The sequence below is a fragment of the Mus musculus genome, chromosome 11 (genome assembly GCF_000001635.26).
Source record: "Mus musculus strain C57BL/6J chromosome 11, GRCm38.p6 C57BL/6J".
Classification (NCBI taxonomy): domain Eukaryota; kingdom Metazoa; phylum Chordata; class Mammalia; order Rodentia; family Muridae; genus Mus; species Mus musculus.
The window spans coordinates 71960916-71982414 of record NC_000077.6 but is presented as its reverse complement, the minus strand read 5'-3'; the positions used below and the strand labels follow the sequence as shown (position 1 = coordinate 71982414).

At 44.7% G+C, this 21499-nt stretch overlaps 1 long non-coding RNA gene across 1 annotated transcript; it reads left to right on the top strand.

The window, feature by feature from the left end:
* Positions 1 to 11895: 11895 nt before the first annotated feature.
* Positions 11896 to 20657, top strand: Gm46262. The gene is made up of 3 exons (XR_001780134.2): positions 11896 to 11959; positions 12044 to 12241; positions 18631 to 20657. It is a non-coding gene; the product is annotated as a predicted gene, 46262 (long non-coding RNA).
* The last annotated feature ends 842 nt before the right edge of the window (positions 20658 to 21499 follow it).

Sequence of the window (21499 nt, the reverse complement as noted above, 5' to 3'; positions counted from 1 at the left end):
GACAAGGTTTTTAGAGATTACTCTTCCCCAATTGTTGATCTATTACATAATTTTTATTGCTCTAAGTATCTTTGAAAATATTTTTTGAAAAGATTATTTTAAAGGCTCATAGATTCTGTATGTGGAATATTAGGTATTCGGTTGTATTATGACTTTGGATGTCTTCCAGTTATTCCAGCTTTATAAATAAGTCTTTGATGAACAACTCTGTGGATGTTATTTTCACTGTTTACATTTGATTTTTTCCTGTGTATTTCTATAAATGAATTTGTTGGCTCATTTTTAGTTTTTTTGTTAATCAAGGAAATGTATTCTACAATGATGTGACGTATATGTGTATATATTATATAAAGGTTAGAAATATTATGTTTTGAAAAACACTATGCAACACAAATCACCCAGCTTAAGGGAAGATGAGCTTGAGGCAGATCACCCAAAATTTATGTCACATTGTGACCATGGCATGAATAAAAAGTAACAATCCTAATAAAGATGCTATTAAAAATTAATAATATTCACAGTAAATCAAGTAGCTACACCACTAAATATTGAACTTTTCTGTTTGCATGTTGCTTCCCGGGAGAGGGGTAAGGAAGAGCTTAGGACGAGGACTGTCCATCTGGAAGATGGAAGCCTGTAGAGTGGTTCAGCAACAGGAACCTCCAAGGCAGAGCAAGAAGCCGACCAAGGGCGCAAGGATGGAGCCTGCTGAGGAGGTAGAGGCCAACTTCAGATTTAGCAACTGTGACCTGGTGGCTTAAATGGATGCTCCCTAAACCACCTTCTCCTCGTGACCCTTTTTTTCTAGGAAAATCAATTTATTACATTTATTTATTTATTTATTTATTTATTTATTTATTTATTTATTTATTTATTGAGACAGGGTTTCTCTGTATAGCTCTGGCTGTGGTGGAACTCACTCTGTAGAACAGGCTGGCCTCGAACTCAGAAATCCGGCTGTCTCTGCCTCCCGAGTGCTGGGATTAAAGGCATGCGCCACCACACCGGGCTATTTATTTATTTATTGTGTGTACATGGTGATGATGATAGTGGTGATGATAGTGCTGGTGTGTGTAAGTGTCTTTACCTGCTGATCCATCTTGTGCAATTTTTATATGACCCTGGGCATATAGTTATAAATCCAAACATCTGCTAGAGAAATAAACCACGAAGAAGTGCATCTTAAAATACTTCTTTGGTATACATACAATTCTTCCTCTTAATAAAGATGAAAGAAAATTGACAAACTAATCAGAATGGTGTGTTTGTTTGTTTAACATATTATAACCCTAAGATATACTAATTTGATACTTACATGCTAAGGAATGACAATAGAGAAATATTTTAAAAGCCTTTTTTTGTAATTAAACTATTTTGTGCCTTTAAAGGCAAAGCCAAACCAAACCAAACCAACCAAACCAAAAAAAAAGGATGCACATTGACAACACTGAAGTTCACAACTCATGACAGATTCACATCCAAGGCAGGGCACTCCAGGAGGTGTGTCGTTGCATAGCCTGCCAGCATGTGCAGTGTGAAGCACAGCCCAGTGCATATTGTGTGTGCGGAACCAAGCCTGTAAGCACAACCAGACAAGTCCTGCTGAAATACTTTGATTCATTGTGTGTGGGACTTTTGACTTGAAATTTTGGTCATCGTGTGTTCAGAAAAATTTTACTGTTGCCAAGTTTCTAATGCTCACTCCCATATGAGGCCCCGAGTCACAGTGTGAGCCATTTTGGCTTAGAACAGAGACTCCAGGAAGCGCATGGACAATGGTCCTCCAGGCTTCATGATGTCTTTCTTTGCCGTGCCCATTATGTATGACCTTGTTTTCCTTACAGAAACATATCCTGGAGATAAACAGGACTGCATACAAAATCGGTGGTGTCCTTTAGATTTCTACTGTTGTGTCTAAAAGCCTTCAGTAGGACTCTGTACAACATAAACTTTTAGACCTTGTTAAATTTTGCCAATTCAGGGCTGGAGAGATGGATTCTTGGAAAAAGCCCTTGTCCTGTAAGTAACAGTACCCAAGTCTGTTCCCAGACCCTACATAAAAATGTCAGGCATGGTGACACATGATTGTAATTACATCTCTTTAAAGGCAGTGACAGGCAGGTCTCCGAGGTTCAATAGCCAACCAGACTAGGCTAATTGATGCACTCCAGGCTAATGAGAGAGCCTGTCTTAGAGGAAGTGGACAGAGTTCTTAAGGATGATATCCAAGATTGTCAGTTAGTTGCCAAACACACACACACACACACACACACACACACACACACACACACACACACACACACACTTTTGGCAATTCAATAGATTAATAATGTGTTGAGTATTTCAAAATGGCTGGAAATTATCTTGAATATTATACCACAATGAAACAGTCAGTGAATGAGGTGATGGATATGCTAAAATTTAAACAATATACATGTTTATGGAAACCTTACACCATCCCTACAAATATGCATGACTATGTATCAATTAGGAACTTCTTTTTAATTGGAAAAAAATTCCCATCTTGGTTTATTTTATATTGCTGTGATAAAATGTCATAGTCAAAAGCACTGTGAGTGGGTAGGGGTGCTTATTTGGCATACGATGCAGGTGTTAGAGTCCATCACGAAGGGAAATTGAGGCAGGAACTCAAGGCAGGAACCTGGAGGCAGAGAACAGAAGCAGAGACCATGGAGGATGCTGCTTACTGGCTTCCTCCCAGTAGCTTGCTCAGCCTGCTTTTGTATACCAATCAGGACCATCTACCCATAGCTGGCACTGTACCTAGTGGTCTTGCCCCCCCACAGCAATCATTAAGCAAGAAAATGTCCTACAGATCTACCTAGGGGCCAGACTTTTTTTTCTTTTTTTCCCAATTTAAATTCTCTCTTCTCAGGTGACCCTGGCTTGTGTCAAGTTGACAGAAAACAAACAAATCCCCAAACAAACCAGGACAACTGTTTACCATGATAGTTCATTTTACAACGTGTACTTTTATTTACTGGGATGTGTGCTATTTCTTACACGTTCTGACGCCAACTCTCCATCATCTATGAGTTATTGGACAGTCTTCTTGTTTTTCTGTTGGAGTCTTGGTGTTTTTCTTATTTGCTCTATATGATGGTTATCAGTCCTTTCTCTGTCTTAGGCTTTCCTCGGCTCTCCCTTAACCCGTGTTTAGGTTCACGGTTCTCTTGAAGTACTGGAGTTTGTAATGTTGTCATCAAATCTCTGCCACTTTTCTATGTCATCTGTCTCTCTCTGCTTGGCTAGCTCTTATCAGTTCATCCATCAGGTACATATTTGCACATATCACCTCCCATCCTTTTAAAAGATTCCATTTTTAAAATACCTAGCTTTTCAAATCAGCTCAGTATTGGTTCTTACCCATCCAGTCGTTTTTCTCTCTCACATTGCAAACTTTCACAGCGTTTAAACAGTTATATTTGTTCTTATAAACTTAAGAGGCTTCTGGTGCCACACATTTCTTATTATGTCGAATGAGCCCAGGTAAGAATGATGTCTCTTATCCCACAGATCTGCAGCCAGTGCTTTTCTTAGCACACACTCCTAATTATGTTAGCCTTGTCCTTGAGAACCTCGGGAGTGTATTTTAGTTAGGTTCCCATTGCTGTGATAAAACTTGGGGAGGAGATGGTTTGTTTTATCTTAGAGGTTGTACTCTATCATCCAGGGAAATCAGGGAAGAAACTCAAGGCAGGATCCTGGAGGCAGGGGCTGACAGAGCGCTGCTTATCCCTTTGCTCCTCGTGGTGAGTCTCGGCCTCCTCCTTCTCTCCCTTTTCCCGTTTCTATTTGTAAAGTAGGTAAAAGCACTTCTTGGTTCACAGGCTGTAGACAGCATGTACAGGCTGGAGATTAGGGACAAGCTGAAGGTTGCTGGACCCCCATCTGAATGGGATCGTGTTTGTTTCTGAGGCATGTTGGAATAAAGTCTCACAAACAGTGCAGCTTAGAATAATACAGGTTTATTGTTCCACCATTCTGGAGGCAGGGGGTCTGAGGCCAGGGCGGTGGCAGCACTATGCTTCCTGTAGATCAGCAGGGCAGTCCTTCCCCACGTCTGTCTGGCTTGTGGTGGACCCTGGCTTTCAATGATGTCCTTGGCTGAAGCTCTGTTACACCAATCCTGTTCTCATATGGTCTTCTCCTTGTGCCTGTGTCTTCACATGGTCACCTTCTGGTGAGGACACCAGCCACACCGGAGGAAGAACCTGCCTTGTTCCAGGGTAACCTCATCTTAACACATGGTATCTGCAACATTTCTATTTTCAAATAAGGTCACGTTCTGAGTGTTAGAGGGTGGAATTGCACAATACATGCTTTTTATTTGGATGGGGCACAGGGGAGTCAATTGATCACTTAATAACACCAATCATTTGGGGACTGATAATGCAAAAGTCTTTTCAGTGTTTAATAGTGTCCTAAACTAATTAATTTGTACCATTCTCACAAACTTAAAGCAATGCTTATTTATCCATCAATGTAATTTAAAATTTGTCTTGCCGTTAAGTACTTGGGATTTCTTCTTAAGTGAACTTGGCCTTTAGTTTTCTAAACTCATGGTTTTATTGTATCCAAACAATATGTAGCTTAGATTTCTGTGCTTGTCTATGCATGGGGACAGTTTTCACAGCAATATGAGCTATTATCCTGGGAAAATCTGAAAGAAGTCACCAGTAAACCTATGGCCTTTTACATTTATTTATTTATCAATTTGAAAAGATTTTTCTAATTCTGGATTTACTCCTTAGTTACAGCCCCGTCTCTCTTTGTGGATGGCCATATCTGAATCATCAGGACAATTGCTTGGAGGTACAGAGATGCTCTTTTGTACCGGACAAGTACTAGTAGTGGACAAGTACTCCCAACTGAATGAGAGCAAAGATAGGCTTTGGTTGTGAGCGATCACTTCAGGGGAGTAAGTGATGCAAGGATTTGCCTAAGGCACAGGCATGGCGCAGGCCGTGGCCATCCCAGGCACACCCACACATTCTGAAGTGCTTGTGTGGCGAGACTGCGCTCAGGGAAGTGTCTGTGCTGACATTCTGTTAGCAGACAGTGCCACCAGAAGTCATTGAGGCAAAGTGACCACAGCTGTCCTAAGCCTTCACTAGAACCTGACAAGCCATGCGGCTACTTAACAGCTTGGCACACTGAGGGCTCACGTGTCTCTCTCTCCACCACCCCTACCATGTTCCACGCTCCTCACAAGCCCAGGAGGACACCTGTTCTCTGTTGGGCACCCACAGGTAATGTGGCCAGAGTGACCCACTGAAAATGGGATTTCTGGCTGTTCTCTGGAGCTGCTGGAACCAACATGCTTTCCCATATGCTTGGACCTTCTTGCAATTCCTCCATCTGTTTCTGGGGAATGTGAAAGAATGTAATGATCTTTTCTGGGGTTATTAAACCGACAGCTGTTGTCATTAATAGAGGGCATTCTTCACTGTGGTGAGCAAACGCTAGTCATAACTCCAGCCTGTCGTTTGCGCTCTCAGTAATGACTAGTGCATTTGTCTCAAGACCAGGGTTATGAACACCGGGGGGTTCTAACGCCAGCTTTGAACATGATTCATCTTCAAAGCATGGGCGACCTCACTTCTTTTTTTTTTTTTTTTTTTTTTGTATTGCAGGCAGCTTTCGAGGCAAAAAAAAAATGTATAATTGGCAAAAACAAAATCCAATCTCCAAGCCATTGGCTTTCTTTGAAAATGAAGGAGTCTGGGTGCTAAAAAGCCAAGATTACATTTTACTGCGCATTTCAAATTATGGCTCATTTTCGGGTGGAATGTTAGCGGCAGAGAGAAACCAGCATTTACAGTTTGAATTGAAGAGTTTTTTTCCCCCTACTGTCACAGTTAGAAAGTAGGAGGCAGGGCTGCCTGCCACAGCAAACAGGGAAGAGAAGGCTGAACAGGAGACCTCCCCACCCCTGCTGGCCTTCTTCTGCCCCAAGGGCAGAGTGGGTCTCACTGCCTTGAGGTGTGGTCTTTGGGGTTCGTGTGTCCCAATACCAATAGCAGGAGGCAGTTTGTGGTGCACAAAACAGGGAAGGCAGTGAAGTATCTGGGTGTTCTTATTCTGGTAGCTCCTATGTGTCTGCCTTGGAAGTCAGGTTCTTAACCTGGGCTCTGACGGTGCTGTGCAGGACCCATTCTGGTGAGAAGCAGTGGGTACGAATAGCCAGGGTTGAGATAGGCCCACGAAGAGCGACCTTTACAATCACAGTGACAGTGGGTTTGGTCCCCTGGTGCTCTTTCTGCATGAGGCCAGGCACACCTTCGGTGGAAGTGGGCACTTAGGGGTTTGCTCTGGATCTTGGATCAGACAGATCTGAGTTTGACCCAAGGTCTAACAGCTAGGACATTAGGACCAAGGTCAGCCTTAAGGCCTTTGTTTGAAGCCCTCTCTGTTAAAGGGTGTGAAAAGTCAAAAGCCAAGGTTGGAGTGGGGTTCAATGGTTAAGACGACCAGAGTTTGAGTCCCAGCTCCAAGGTTGAGTGGTTGACAGCTGCTTATGAAACTCCAGCTGCAGAGGATATGGTGGCCCCAACCTGTACTGCACTCATGGACACAATCCCTGCCCTCACTGCACGTATATATAATTGAAAATAAAACTGTAATAAATCTAAAAAACAGTCACAGCCCACAGCAGAAAGTGAAGTGCTCAGCATATGGGGGTGGGGTGGGTGGAAGAAATGTGCAGGGAGGGGGTGACTGGCACTGACACACAAGGTCATTGTCCTTAAGATCTATTCTCTGCAGTGATGGATCTGCTCTATTTGTCTTCTTTTCTCCACTCACTTGGAAGGGCTTAGAATATCTGAATATGTACTGGACACTGTGCAAACGCCTGGGATTCTAGTGCCTGGGGGATCTGCCCCTAACCCTCTTCTATCCACTCCCCTAATCACTCCCCTAACCTTCTCCTAACCACTCCCTCAACTACTTCCCTAACCATTGAGCCACGCCTCCTACAGCAGTCTAGTGGGGGAGATAAGCACTCACCAAAAGGACCCTGGGTCCCTGCAGGGTGCTACTGGGGAGCAGAGGAGTGGCACCCATCCCAGTCTTGGCAGGGATCAGAGAAGGCTGCCTGGAGAATGAGACATATCTTCTCAGTGCTAAAGACAAGCAGGCTTCACCCAACCTGCAGAGGGTGGGAAACAGTCTAAGCAGAGATGTAACAGAAGTAAAAATGTTCCCACGTTAGTCCCCCAGCCTGAAGCTGGGGTGTAGTGGGGAGCCAGGAAAAGTAAGGTGCATGTGTGTGTGTGTGTGACACGCGCACGCGCCCGCATGATTTTTCCTATTGGTCTTGCACACTGTCCTATGCACCAATTAGAATATAAAATCAGGGCAAGTGGAAATTAAGTGGGTTCTGTGCCACTTGCTTGGGAACTATCAGCTCTGCCAAGAGCTTTAGTCACCCAGCAAGGTATCTCCCACCACGTCTTTGTATTATGAAGGAAAGAAAGAGAAAACAAATCTCTTTGGTGTGGTTGTGTTTATTCCCTCCAGATACACTACTCTTTGCGGGCAGATTCTCTACAAGGACTTTATCCTGCAGTGTCCCCAATCTTTCCTGTTTTCAGGACAATTGACCCACAATGGTGCCCTCACATTTCTCTCTCAGGTTTCCAGTGAGCGCTGTAGAGCACCTGCCTAGGGCACATAAGGACCCAGGTTTGATGCCAAGAACTCTAAACCAAACTAACAAACCAACAAACATCAACAACAGAAGCATTAACAAGTAGAAGATCCACTGGTAGATTTCTCTTAGGGAAATCACTTCCACTGGAAGGAGCTGAGAGATGCTGACCTTGTCCTGACATCCCTCACACTGAAGAAAACATTTCTCTAACCCGGAGCAATACAGATCCCTCTTTTAAAATAAAAATACTTTCAAGAATTCTTTCCCCTCAAGGACTTTTTATGCTAGTGCTATTAAAATCTGTACCCGTAGGAGCGCTGGAGTAAATCCCTTCTGCCGACGGCTCTCAGCCGACTAGAAAAGCAAAACAAATGGACAAATTACAGAATGGGGAACTAAGAAATCAATAAAATTCAAATTAAAAGCATTAATTTAATAGGGTGTTGTTTTAGCAAGCCTACTTCGAGGCTCTCCTCTCCAGTGTAGAGTGTGGTCTCCTGTGAGCCTGGGGGATTCTTCAGGGAACCATTTCCACTCGCACCTGCTATAGCCACAGTGGAAGCTGTCCATGGATAGAGGGCACAGGGCTGCATTCTCATGTTCTGAGAACAACATAATTAAGAAAAAGTATTGAATTGAATGCAATTGAATGTGGGTCCTCAAATCTAGGGGCTTTAATTTTTTAACCCTGCCTCCAAAACTAACACCCCTCCCCCCACAGGGATGCATGCTTAAAGACCACCAAGACAGAGGCAGATCCTGGCTTTATGGAGCTAGTCAGAGGACTGGGCTAAACATGGAACAGCTAACAGAAGCAAAAACAGCATTCATGCAATCTTGCATTCCAATGGACCCGAGGTCTGAGAACGGAGAGGTCAGAGATGTGAGTAGCAAGGTGCCCACAGGAGGGTCGAGCCTTTGAAGATAAGCAGAACATATTTGAGGGTGGGTGGCTGGGGAAGCGGGCCACTTGGGGGTGGAGATCTCAGTAAGATGCAGCCTTCGATGAGAGCACCAACTCCCACTCAGCCTGCCTGGGTCCAGGGCTGGTTCTGCCCAGTGTTAAACTCTGACTCTCCAGGGGAGCTGGGAAAAGCAGATAGTCAGGAGGATTGCCTGCCCTGCTCCGCTGCTCTCCCTCACCTCCAGGTTCTTTGCTCAATGTGTGATGGATGCTAGACTGTCCTTCAGCAAATCCCAAGACAGAAGACAGTTGGGATAAACCAGCTACCCCATAGACAAAACTTTTGAAATGTTCATTCAATCAAGAAACACTAAGTCCTGGGTTGGGCAGAAAATAATATCAAGGAATCCATGGAGGAAATAATCCATGAGTATAGATCAGTGTGGTACATGTGAGCACGAGTGTGGGAGAGAGGGGAGGCTCCCAGAGGGCTTTTAACATGGAAACCTCTGAGGGTGGCTACAAGAATCTGTGTGAAGGTGTGGGCTAATCGCTGTCCTAGAAAACGGCAAGCAGGAGAGGTATGGATGGCTCAGTGTGTGTGTGTGTGTGTGTGTGTGTGTGTGTGTGTGTGTGTGTGTGTGTAGTTGTAGTTGTGTGGAAGAGCGAGGCAGAAGAACTAAGACTATCTCCTGTAGTCTAACCAGACTTTATAGTTTTCTAAACATCACTTATAATGATCTGCTTGCTGATTCCATGTGCTTGAAGGGAGTGTGGGAACATGGGAAGGGGAGACGTCAGAGATGATGGTATCTGTCTGAGAGAGGGCAGCTAGGACCTTGGATGGGGTGGAAATGGAGACAATGACACAGGAACTGCATTATATCATGCACTCTCCTCACCTACTTGTCTGCCTCCCTCAATAGTATATGTAGAAGAACCTCTTTTTTCCTGGTCCTGGGGTGCCAGAGAGTCCCCCAGAAGCAGGGTCTACAGAGTGAGCAAGGACTTGGAGGACATCTGTGACAATCACCACGCACACCTCCAGTTCCATTATCTGTGTCCTGGACGTTCTGATGTATGCTGACTACCCCAGTTCCAAATCTACCGAACATGCCTGTCTTCCAAAGTCTGACGTTGACCTGGAAGTCTTTGATGAAAGGGCTAACCGAGACTGACATATGTCTGTCATGCATAGCACAACAGAGTTTGCAGGTTGCATGCTCCTCTGTGTGTTCAACAGAAAGCCATCCCTTGTCTTCCATGGGAAATTTGGAGAGTCACCTGAGAAAGGAGGCTGTGACTTACTCAGTTAACCCCATGTCACCATATTTGCTGTTCCCCTTCCTCATTCCAGGCTGTACCGCAAGGACAGTTCCACCCAAGGCATGCCTTTCAATGTTGTGATCTTACATTCCCTTTGCCTCCACCACAATCTACTGATGCTGGAACCAGATGTGGGTACCTTAGTGGTGGCTGCCAGCAAATGGAATGTTTTATGAGTTGATCCCAAATGAAATTTTCAGTGTGTTGATGCTGCAAGACCAGTCTCCATGCAGTGAGCCTTCACCTACTCCATTTTCAATGGCCCAGACTTTTGGTTCTACATAGGGCAGCCCCCACACACAACCATCTGTCCCTAAAACCCTCTTATGTTTTTAAAAGACTCTTACCTAAACTCATGCCTTTTTATCTCCTTCCTCTCCAAGCCCCATGGTTACCCCTCTGCCAGCTTGGCCCACATGTTTCTCGTTGGGTCTGCATTTTCCTGAGTTTTAGTGGTTATTGAAAGCACTTCCGCTGTCCCAGCTTTCTGATTGGATATACAGCATCGGATGCTGCCTCTTCCTGTTTATCACAAAAATAGCCTCTTCTAGCAAAGCAAGGTGTGTGTGTGTGTGTGTGTGTGTGTGTATGTGTGTGTGTATGCGCTTGTATGTGTATATACATGTGTGCATATGCCCATTGTATGTATATGTGTATGCTTGTGCATGAATGTGTATATATGTGTGTGTAACTGGGTATGCTTGTGCATGTGTGCATATGTGTACAAATATGTGTGGTATGCAGAGGGGGTATGTGCTCTGTTCATTGTTATCTCCGTGTGTGCCACACAGATAACTTCCCCTATAAGAAGGATTTAGACATGCCAATTTTTTTCAGCTCGTGCAAGGTTGAGCTAAAGCCAACTTTTCTAATGTACTTTGATTCACACTTTACATACGACTGAGCAAACCTTAATCAACCGCCGAGAATGAACACATTGTCTATGTTTGCACTGCTGACAGTCAAGACAGGGAGTGGCAAAGCCCCCTCCCAAGAGGCTTTCTTGGTTCTGCCACTGTCTGTTGAGTTGCAGAGTGTGCAGACTGTGGAGCAGGCTTGGGTGCAGGAAAGAATCTGTTGTTGAGCAGGTAGTGAAAGAGGCCAGGCTCATTGAAATAGATCATTCCCACATAGTCTGTGTGCTCTGGGGTTGCAGGCCCATTTGGTTTGACTCAGATTGCTAGGAATCTCTCTCTTTCTTTCTTTCTTTCTTTCTTTCTTTCTTTCTTTCTTTCTTTCTTTCTTTCCTCCCTCCCTTCCTCCCTCCCCTCTTTCTTTCTTTCTTTCTTTCTTTCTTTCTTTCTTTCTTTCTTTCTTTCTTTCTTTCTTTCTTTCTTTCTTTCTTTCTTTCTTTCTTTCTTTCTCAATTGAAACCAGCATTCAACTCCCACATCTGGGCCTATGGACTGGAAGTTCACTTGCTTTGAAGTATCCCTTTGCAGGCGATCATTGTCTTTCTCATCCCACAAGTACCCCCTGAGCACCCGTTAGGTGCCAGATGCTTTCCTGTATTCTAGGGAGGCACAGCAGCTGGATGAAGTCGACAGAGACCCTGCTCTCTGGAGAGTGATACTGAGGGAACTTCAAGAGGGAATGTCTCTTGCGCGCGCTGGACTGGCCAGCAGTAATGACGCTGCAACAGGATCCTTCTGCACACGTTTATTGGGAGAGCTTGATTGCAGAGGCGAAAGCCCAGAACTGGTGCTGCTTATATAGGCCTAGGAGAGGCGTGTCTCACACCCGGATTGGTTATGCACTACGCCTCATTTGCATGTTCCTCATTTGATTGGCTACTCTCTCTCTCTCTCTCTCTCTCTCTCTCTACCTCACAGAGCCTCATTATCATACCTCATTTGCATGTCTCACATCGGATTGGTTATACTCTCAAAGCCTCATTATCATGCCCGGGCCAGGCAGTGTCTTTGCAAAAAACTTTACTGCATATGTACACATTGGTTGTTTGTCCAAACTTATGCGTGGTGGCCAGCAGTAGTCAGCGCCACTCTGCAACGGCACATGTGGCTTCCCACAAAGTCATTTTCTGCATCCTGGTAAATAGTTACAGTCCATGGTATTTGGATCTGTCTGAGCCTGTTGAAGATACACTTAAGACCTGTATGTTTCCCTCGGTGCAGGCCTTACTTGCAAACGGAAAAGGAATTGGATGTAAACAATGATGTGGTGGCCATCACACCAGTGCAGGAGGGTTTGGCAGAGCTGTCCACTGATGTCTGCAACTGCTTTGAATGCATTAAGGAAGGACATGGCTGGGAGCACCGACGCACTGTTAGACAGGAGATGAAAGCAAGTGTTTCGAAAGTGTTGCTGGGCCTGTGAGTACTCTTTGTTCAATCCTTTCAACTTGCCTTGCTTTTGAATCGTTTCAGGACTTGTCAGGGAAATGAAATAGAAATGAAATAGACACGAAGACCTAAAAGCCTGGAGTGGTCTCTACCCTCCATGGTTTCCATTCTAGTGGGAGGAGAAAATGTTTCGTATGTTAAAGGGTGAGAGGTAATTAAAAGAAAAATAAAGTAGTGGGTGGGTAGAGCCTGTCACGAGTGGGCTGAGGGCTCGCCAAGGAAGGCCTGACACAGCAGAGGATCAAGCAGCTGGGAGATCTCGGCAGGCAGAGACGAGCCTCTGCAGAGGGACGGGCCAGACACATGGATGATGATGGCAAGACAATGAGTCTGCTGAGCTGGGAGGGAAGCGGTGAGAGGCCCTCTGGGAGCATCTGGGGCTTGTAGCACCGTTAGAACCTTGGCTTCTATGCTGAGGGAGATGGGAGTCACTGAAGGGCATTTGAGCAGAGGAGATGGAGAGTAAGATAGTAGACCTCAATCTTAAAAGACTCAGCCTTATGTTTGGGCAGAGTGTGGGTGGGAGGTAACCACAGGCCACTGCAAAGGGCCTAGGCAAAGACCAAGGAGTTTTCAGATGTGGTTGGATTCCTGGTGCCCGTTCGTGGAGTTTCTTGCAGTCATGAGGAAGGGGAGATGGAAGTTCAGGTGAACTAAGGTTTTGGATTTAGGTGGGTGATTTCCTGGGCAGCAGAGCAGTCAGAAGAGAAGGGAAAGAGTGAGCAGGGGCGAGGGATGTCACCAGTGTGCACTGGGAGTCAGCATGAAGGCCCCAGAGAGAGCTGAAACTGGATGGCACTCAAAATGGCCTCTAGTTACAGGTCAGAGTCATAGCTGGGGCCAGACACCAGAAGTCAAAGGATCAGCTTGCACTAGCTTTGCTGGGACCTGAGGATAGACCTGGATCCTGAGGATAGATTCTGAGGATAGACCTAGATCGAGGCTGTAGAGGAGGCCATGGCAAACCTATCATCAGTATGTGCAGCCAGCCTATCCTGAGCCTTTTGTGAGCAGCTCACACTCACAATGCCAGGTGAAGCTGCCCAGCGGGAGTGCTGATGTGTTTGTTAGAAGGTGACCATCTCTTAGTGATCCCATACAAAGCCATGGCCAGGGTCTGCATCTGGGAGTGGACCTGCAGGAGTGAGTGCCCAGTAGAAAGCCTCCTTCATCATCTAAAGTGAGCAGCCATCTTGGAAACTATTCTGGTCTCAAGCAGAGAAAGGTTCTATATAAACCTTGCCCTCTGCTCACCTGCTGGGTGTGGCTCACTGTCCATTCCTCATCTTCTTTCTGCTCTCCGCTGGACTCTGGTCAGTTACTATGTCAGCCTGTGAAAGGTGAGAAAGTCACCCCATTTTGAGGATAAGTCTACGATAGTGACTGCTCCCCCTGTACAACTTCTTAACCTTCAGATAGACTCAAACCCACTTGCTGGGACTGGGTCTGGAGAATCAGAGCCACTGGGCTTCCAAGGCAGGGGCAAATATTGCCCTGAGCCTGCGTATTAAAGGAAACTACGAGCTGGTGAGGTTCTGTGGCTCTGATAATCCCAAAGGCCATAAGGTTTGTCACTATTGAACAGAAGTAGAAAGAATACACTTGGCTGAGTGATGAGCTTTGCCAGATGAAGCCAGGCATTCTGAAGAGGCCCAGTGAATTTGTAACTCTCTTCCTTGAGATGGGCTGGACTTTTCAGCTCAGCTCAGACCCAGGATGTTCTTGAAAATACACACACACACACACACACACACACACACACACACACTAGAGCACTCTACCACCACCACTACTAGATTCACACACACACACACACACACACACACTAGAGCACTCTACCACCACCACTACTAGATTAGTCATAACTAAAATATAATATTAATATTGTTAATTAGGCAAGAAGAGAGAAATACAGGTTCCAGGAGATAGAGGGAGAAATTACATTGTAACACGTGAAGATGCTAATTTGTGGCACATGTGTTATAAATATCCTGGGATCATGCCAGCCCTGAGTGTTGGGTTGCTTTTCCCTACTTAATGGACTCAGCCCTCTCCGCCTTCTTGTTGAGTGAAGACTTTAAATGAGGGCTGGAAACGTGACCAGAAGGGAAGTTTTTTTTTTCCCTTCTCCCGTTATTTCAAGACGGACAATAAAAACATGATTTTGTAAAGGGAAAAGCGCGATCTACAATTATCTGCATTTAGGAGATACACAGCGGAGGCGTCTTTGTCCCGTGGTGCTTCTGGAAATAGCAGATGAAGAAAAATCAGATCTTCAGTTGGATGGGATGGGAGGCAATTGGATGGGTGGTTCTGATCCATTCCCAAATCATCCTTTAAGTGGCTGACGTTCTGGGTCACTGCACATGGTGTGGGGCCACGGTGAGGCTGCACCAGCCCTCAGCGTTCCTCCCTCTCCTGAGAAGACAGAGTGCTGAAATATATCTGTGATTGAAAATACTTAAGTTCGAGGCCTCCAGCGCTTTCCCCTTTCAAGGTGACAGTAATTGAAGCATGGTGCCGTGCGAATCTGACATTTATAATCCGGCTAAGGAAAAGGTCAGCTTCCTTTCAGAGCTGCACCGGAGCCAGCGGGGAAAGAGTCCTGAGATGTCACAGCATGTTTCTGAGATTTCCGGTGGTGCTTTGATTTAATAACAGCTTCAGTTTGCAATGTATAATTATAACCATCCCAACTCTCCATGGTGTGAAGTGACAGGACTCTAAAGAAATAAAGCCATCACTTTCTCTACAGAAAGGCTTGCATGGAGGGACCCCCCACCCCCAGCCTGGGCCAAATGGCCATCGTGAGAAGCAAACTTCTTCCTTGGATGACCATTGGTGCTACAGGATACTTTAGGCAGATAATGAAAGGATCAGATCACTAGAAGCAGGGCTTCATCTGTGGGCCAAAGGGAAGGTACAGGTTTGTGTCTGATGTCTTAAGAGTTTTTGATGAGTTGGGGGAGGGGGAGGGTGGAGGGATGATGAGACCAGGGATAAAATCTCACCAGCAGCATCCTTTTCCCCCTCAGGGAATTTAAAGATGGAAAGTGTCTCTTTAACACAAGCCCCACCCAACAAGGGAAACCACATGCTCTATGTAACTTACACAACTTACTAGATCTTGGGAGTGGCCTCCCACTGAGGGATGCTGGGGTGAGGATGGAGAGGGGTTTACAGAGGTGCTGGGAGGCAAGAAGCTGCTGGCACACTGAAGAGAGAGTTGGAGGTATGCATCCGATGTGCTCTCAGGGATTAAAGACACACCCCATCCCTTGTATGGGAGATGTTAACCAGTGTTGCTTGTTCAGATTTTTGTTTTTAAGATTGATGTATTTTTTTATGTGTATGATGCTTTATCTACAATTGTGTGTGTGTGTGTGTGCACTGTGTGTGTGTGTGTGTGTGTGCGTGCACTGTGTGTGTGTGCAGTGCCCACAAAGGCCAGAAGACAGATCCTCTAGATCTGAAGTTACCAATTCCCAGCACCTACATGGCCTGCTCAGGCCTGGTCCCATGGGTCATAGGACAGATAACAGCAGCTGATCTGGGCAATGGGTCTCATGTTGAGAAACATGTCCTAGACCTAGTGTGGTAGGAACAGTCTAGCACCTGGTCATCCTTGGTGCCTGGTGGGGAGAGCCTGATGTGCCATCGTTGTGGGAAACCAGATGTAAATATAAAACTCACAGGGTGAAAGGAAGACATCTTCTCTCATACCATGGGACACCTGTGACAATGATGCATGTTCCTGAGATAGCCAGAGGGGCAGGCAGGCAGGCCTTACTATATTGTCAGGGCCAGAGTTCAGCTTTATGCAGCCTACAAGCAGGTCAAGGCTTAATTCTAAGGTTAGGAGCAAAGTTCACTGTCTGGCCAGAAATGGGGCTCCAGGAAGGCAGGGCTGGAACCAAGGCCAAAGCATGGCCAGAGCTGCAGCTTGATAACCGTGGACTCAAGGGATTGATTACCTCAGAATTCACCATTGGTAAGAAAACAGCCTGTCTTCTGCAACAGCCTGAGCCACAAGGCGGCTTCCATCACAGGGTGGAGTTTACATTAGTTAAAGACATTCTTTCATGCTTTAGACTTCTAGAGGGGAGCAGTGCTGGTTAGCTTGGCTGGAGTCAGGTGCTTCCCCCGTACCCATGAATCATTATAGCCAAGTGGGGTATGGGGGCCTCTGAAGGTCAAAGGTGATGGTTACTTTCTTGTCATTACAATAAAATACTTGACCGAAGCAACTAAAGGGAGAAAGCTTTCCTTCTTTTATCAGGCTCATGGTTCCAGAAGAGTGGGCCATTGTGAAGGAGAGGAAGGAATGGCAGAGTAGCCAGCTCTACAGTGCTGAGAGGGTACGGCAGCAGGTCCTCACAGGAGCACAACAGGAACCAGAGACTTGACTGGAATTGGAGGTGGAATAGAACCCTCAAAGTTTGCTGGCTACACCTACATCTTAAAGCTTCCGCCAACTCCCTAAGTAGCGCCACCAACTGGAGTGCATGTCCAAACACAGGAGCCTCTAGGGTATACTTTAGACTCAAGCTGAGACATGTGCTACTGTGATTCTTGAAAAGGGGGTGCTGTATGATCCAGGAGCTCTCCCAGTCATGGGTGTTTTCAGTAGCATTCCAGCTTCTTAGGGTAGCAGAGGACGCCCAGTTACCAATGCAGCACGAACAGGAACTGGCAAAGAAACAGAATGGGGGAAAGGCTAAAAGCAGTAAGAGCAAAGGAACTCACCTGTCTCCATATCAGTTTCCTCTTGCGTAGAGCTGATGTAAGGCTGGAGTCAGCACAGTGTCGTGAGAAGTACTGTGCACATAAAGGACTTAGCACAGCTTGGAGTGAGAGAGAACTCAAGGTCAGCTGTTCACAGGCATATTGTACCTATTGTTAAGAATCCAACACACTGGCTAGAAAATGCAGTAAACCCCAGATAGAGCACAGAAAAATTTCAGAACACCATGGACACACACACACACACACACACACACACACACACAGAGGGAAGAGAGAGAGAGACAAAGAGACATAGAGAGACAGACAGCGAGACAGAGAGAGAGACAGAGAGAGGGACAGAGAGAGACAGAGAATGAAACTTTTCAGAAAGAGCAAAGGAGCAAATAGAGAAACAAAATGAATTCTTCATAAAATAGCAAGTGCGAGCAACACAGAGTTCAGGATTACAAGGAGCCACCATAGCCCAGGCTCTAGGGGAAAACAATTTAAAGTTAGAATTACATACCAAGCCTAAAATACCCTGGAGGGCAAAGATATTTTCAGGTATTCAGGACTCAGAAAGCTTGCCTTTTGTAAGCTCTCTGAAAACAAAAACGACTAGGAACAGGAATGATGAATGGAACATGACATCAGGAGATGAAATGGCATGCAAAATATGAGCAAAATCAGAGTCAAAATGAGTAATGCTGGATAGTTAAAATAACAGCTTGAATTAAAATTCTAGAGGTTAAAATGTGGACGAGGAGACAAGGTCAAGGAGGAGTGAAAGGTCAGGGAGTGGGGAAAGAAAAGCAAACAACACTCTGAATTTGGTTCTGTTCAGGGAGGAAATTTAAGCATGATTATACGTAGACCTGGCTAGATAATAGAAGGTTCTGGAAGAGTGGAAAAATACTAATAGCTATTAGAGGAAAAATGGACGCAGATATTTGGGTTGTACAATAATCTGTAGGAAGTGGGTGAGATTGAAGGCCAAGTGACACAAAATAAAGAAGCAGAGCACAGAGAAAGCAAAATAAAATGTCAAGAAGCCAAAGACTTGGCTTGTACTAAGGGAAGTCTCAGGCTAGCCACTCAGCAGTAATCTCAGGTTAGACCACAAGATCCTGCGCAGTGGCTTCTGAGAAGTAGAATCAGAACAGGGATGATCCAGAATGTTAGTAAGAAAGAGGTGGCAAGAGCTGCTCTGGGCAAAACTAAACAAGAAGAAAATGGAGGAGGATGGGGAGAGGAGAGGAGAAGGGGAAAGAAGAGGAAGAAGAAGAAGAAGAAGAAGAAGGAGGAGGAGGAGGAGGGAGAGGAGGGAGAGGAGGGAGAGGAGGATGAGGATGGAGAGAAAGGAGGAGGAGGAGGAGTAGTAGTTATTTTTCCTTAGTGGTGAGGGAGGTTTTGTTTGTTGTCATTTGTTTACATGATTGTAGGCTGCCCTCATTTCCCATACTTCCTTCATTTTGGTTGCCCCGCCCCCTGTCTCCTTGACTACCCCCTTTCCCCTCCCTACTTAAACTTTTCCAACTCCTTCTGTATTCCCCTGGATTCTTCTATATTACAACTATCTGCCTTTCCACCAAGCACCCTCCCATTGGGCTCCTTCTGGTTTCTGGTCTTTACAGGAACTCTTGGATCCAACACGCTGAATCAGAAGCTCAAAGCTAGAGTTACCTCTTGGAGACAACATGTGGCATTTGTCCTTCTGGGCCCAGATGACCTCATTCAGTATATATTTTTCAGTCTCATCCATTTACTTGCATATTTTTGTAATTTCATTTTTTTTCCTGAATAAAATTACATTGTAAATAGGTGCCATATTTTAATTATCTATTCCTCAGTTTTATTTCCTGGCTAAAGTGACTAGAGCAAAAGGTGTTTTTATATTGTTATTAGATAGAGAACAATTCAAGATAAAAAGTATTGGAAGGGTTAAAAAGTGCTAATACATGTTGATGGACTATTTAATCAAACCATTGGAAACAACAGAACAGAACCTTCAGAAACCCAACAGTAAGGGCACATGAAGCAAATGTTCCCCAATGTTGACATGTATGAGGCCCCACTGAAAGTCTCAGAGCCTGATCAATACAGATCTCTGCTTATATAGAGACCATGGCCCCATAAAACACCCAGTCTTATCCTTAAGTAATAGGAAGAAAGGGTCACCAAAGACAAATACCCTGACTAGCATTATAAAACTTGGTGAACTTGAACTTGAATTTGGTTTTTAAGACAGAGTCTTTCTACATAGTAGTTATAGGAGTTTTGGAACTCCCTTTGTAAACTAGGCTGATCTCAAATGCTCAGAGATCCTCCTGCCTCTACCTCCTTAGTGCTAGGATTAAAGTTGTGCACCACCATACCTGGCTTACACTTACATTAATAATAGGAAGAAAAACAAAACAAAACAAAACATAACAAAACCAAATCAAACCAAACTCATAGTTGTATGGAAGTTTGCTCAGAGATTTGGATGTTTATATTAGTATCATAAAGACCTAAAAGTATTCTTCGTCCTTAAAACATCCCCTGCCTTGCTTGAGACATAGATTAACTCTCACTCTGTAGATGAGGCTGCTCTTGAACATGATAAGCAATCCCCGTCTCAGACTCCCAAGTGCTGGGAATAGAGGCATGTGCTAGCATGTCCAACAGAAGTAGCCTATCTTTATTTTAATGAATGAACAAACGAACGAATGAATTTTTGAGACAGAGTCCTTCTGTGGCAGCCCAGGCTGGCCTTGCATCTGTAGTCCTTGGCTTGTCTTAGCCTTGAGGCTGGCACTAGAGGTATGGACCACCCTGCAACTGCCCAAATTGTCTGTCTTTAAATTTAGCATGTGGTTTAAGAAGAGATTCTTTTAGGTCACCCATTTATTTATAGTATATTGTCACACACAAACATGCATACTGAATCATTGCACTGCGTCACAAATATGCAGAAACACACCGTCCCTAGTTCCTTCTCACTTCCCAATTCTCTGTATCACAAGGTGAGCGCCTCTGTGTGGCCACACCCTTCTAGCCACTGTGCTCTGCCTCACTCTTTGTGCCAGTCTACCATGGACCAGAGCCTCTGAAACTCTCAGCCAAAGTAAAGCTTTCCTCCTTGAAGCTGTTTGTCTTCAGGTATCTCATACAGGGAGAAAAACAAACACAAAACTGATGGACATCCCCGGCAGTGCGTTTCTAGGCAACTCACCTAATGACTTTAACCCTCAGTTTTCTCCCTGTAAAACACAGGTAACACCACCACCTTCCTTTAAAGTTATTCTATCTAGGGCTTTGTTTTGGGAATTGAATGTGATGATGCATTGAAAACCTTAGTAGAGTTTATGATAATAATGTTAGTGGCTGCAGCATTTGTTGCTACTGTAACTGTTGGAATAATGGTGTATATTGTGGGCACTGCAGACACGCAGAAGGCCCTCTCTGCATCTTTAGCAGAGCAAGCATCAGGTGTAGGAGCAGAATCCGAGTTTGTTCCCAGTTACAGCTCACAATCCTCTGATATAATGTATGGACCAATCACCAGAATGTGTCGATTAGAATCTCATTGATGGAAGAAGTCATGGGTGATAATTTGTTTCCCTTCATTTAAGCAGCTTTCCCTGGTGGTCTTAAAAAAATAAATGCTTTGTTTTCTGGTTTTCTAAAGTGTGCTTTCTTACTTCATTGCCCATCACAATCAAATAGAGGCTTTAGCAAAGAAAGGCATGTGACCTCACCCAGAAGGACTGGCCCAGCAGCATAGCCAGAGCAATGCCAGCCCAGGGGTTTGCTCAATTAGTTCCCTAGTTGTAGAATTTAGTAACTCAGTTAGACCTGTTTTATTTTAGTTTTGAGACAGGGTTGTGCACTGTAGCCCAGGCTGACCTTGAACTTTTAATCTTCTTGTCTTGGACATCTAAGTGCTGTTAAAGCCATTTTGGATAGATCTTTAAAAGCTAAAGCATTTCTGGCTTTATATCTAAAAGAAATAAACTTGGCAGGTAAAGGGATATGGACACACTCGTGCTTATCACATTATGATTCAAAATACCTAAGACAAGGGACCAGTCTAGGTGCCCATCAATGAATGGATAGAGAAAACAGGGTCTACACGCACAATGAAGCATTATTCAGCAATGAAGAAAGATGACGTTGCCAGACACAGGAAGACAGATATTACACATCTCTTCCCATATGCAGAAATCTCTTTAAAGAAGTCATTCTAAAAATTAAAATATTATTAGTAGGGCCTGGGAAGGGTGTCATGGCAGGGATGGTGAGGTGGAAGAGGATAAATGGGTTTGGTCAATATACACCATGTGCATGAGGAAAATCAATGTAAATTTCATTGCTACATAATTAATATATGTTAATAAAACAAGGGAACATATTGAAAGCATACACAAAACTAGAGAGCATAGTGCATTGAAATGCTAGGGCCCAATGTCAACAGCTGTCAACTCATGGCCAACATGTGGTTCCTACTCTCCTATGCTCCAT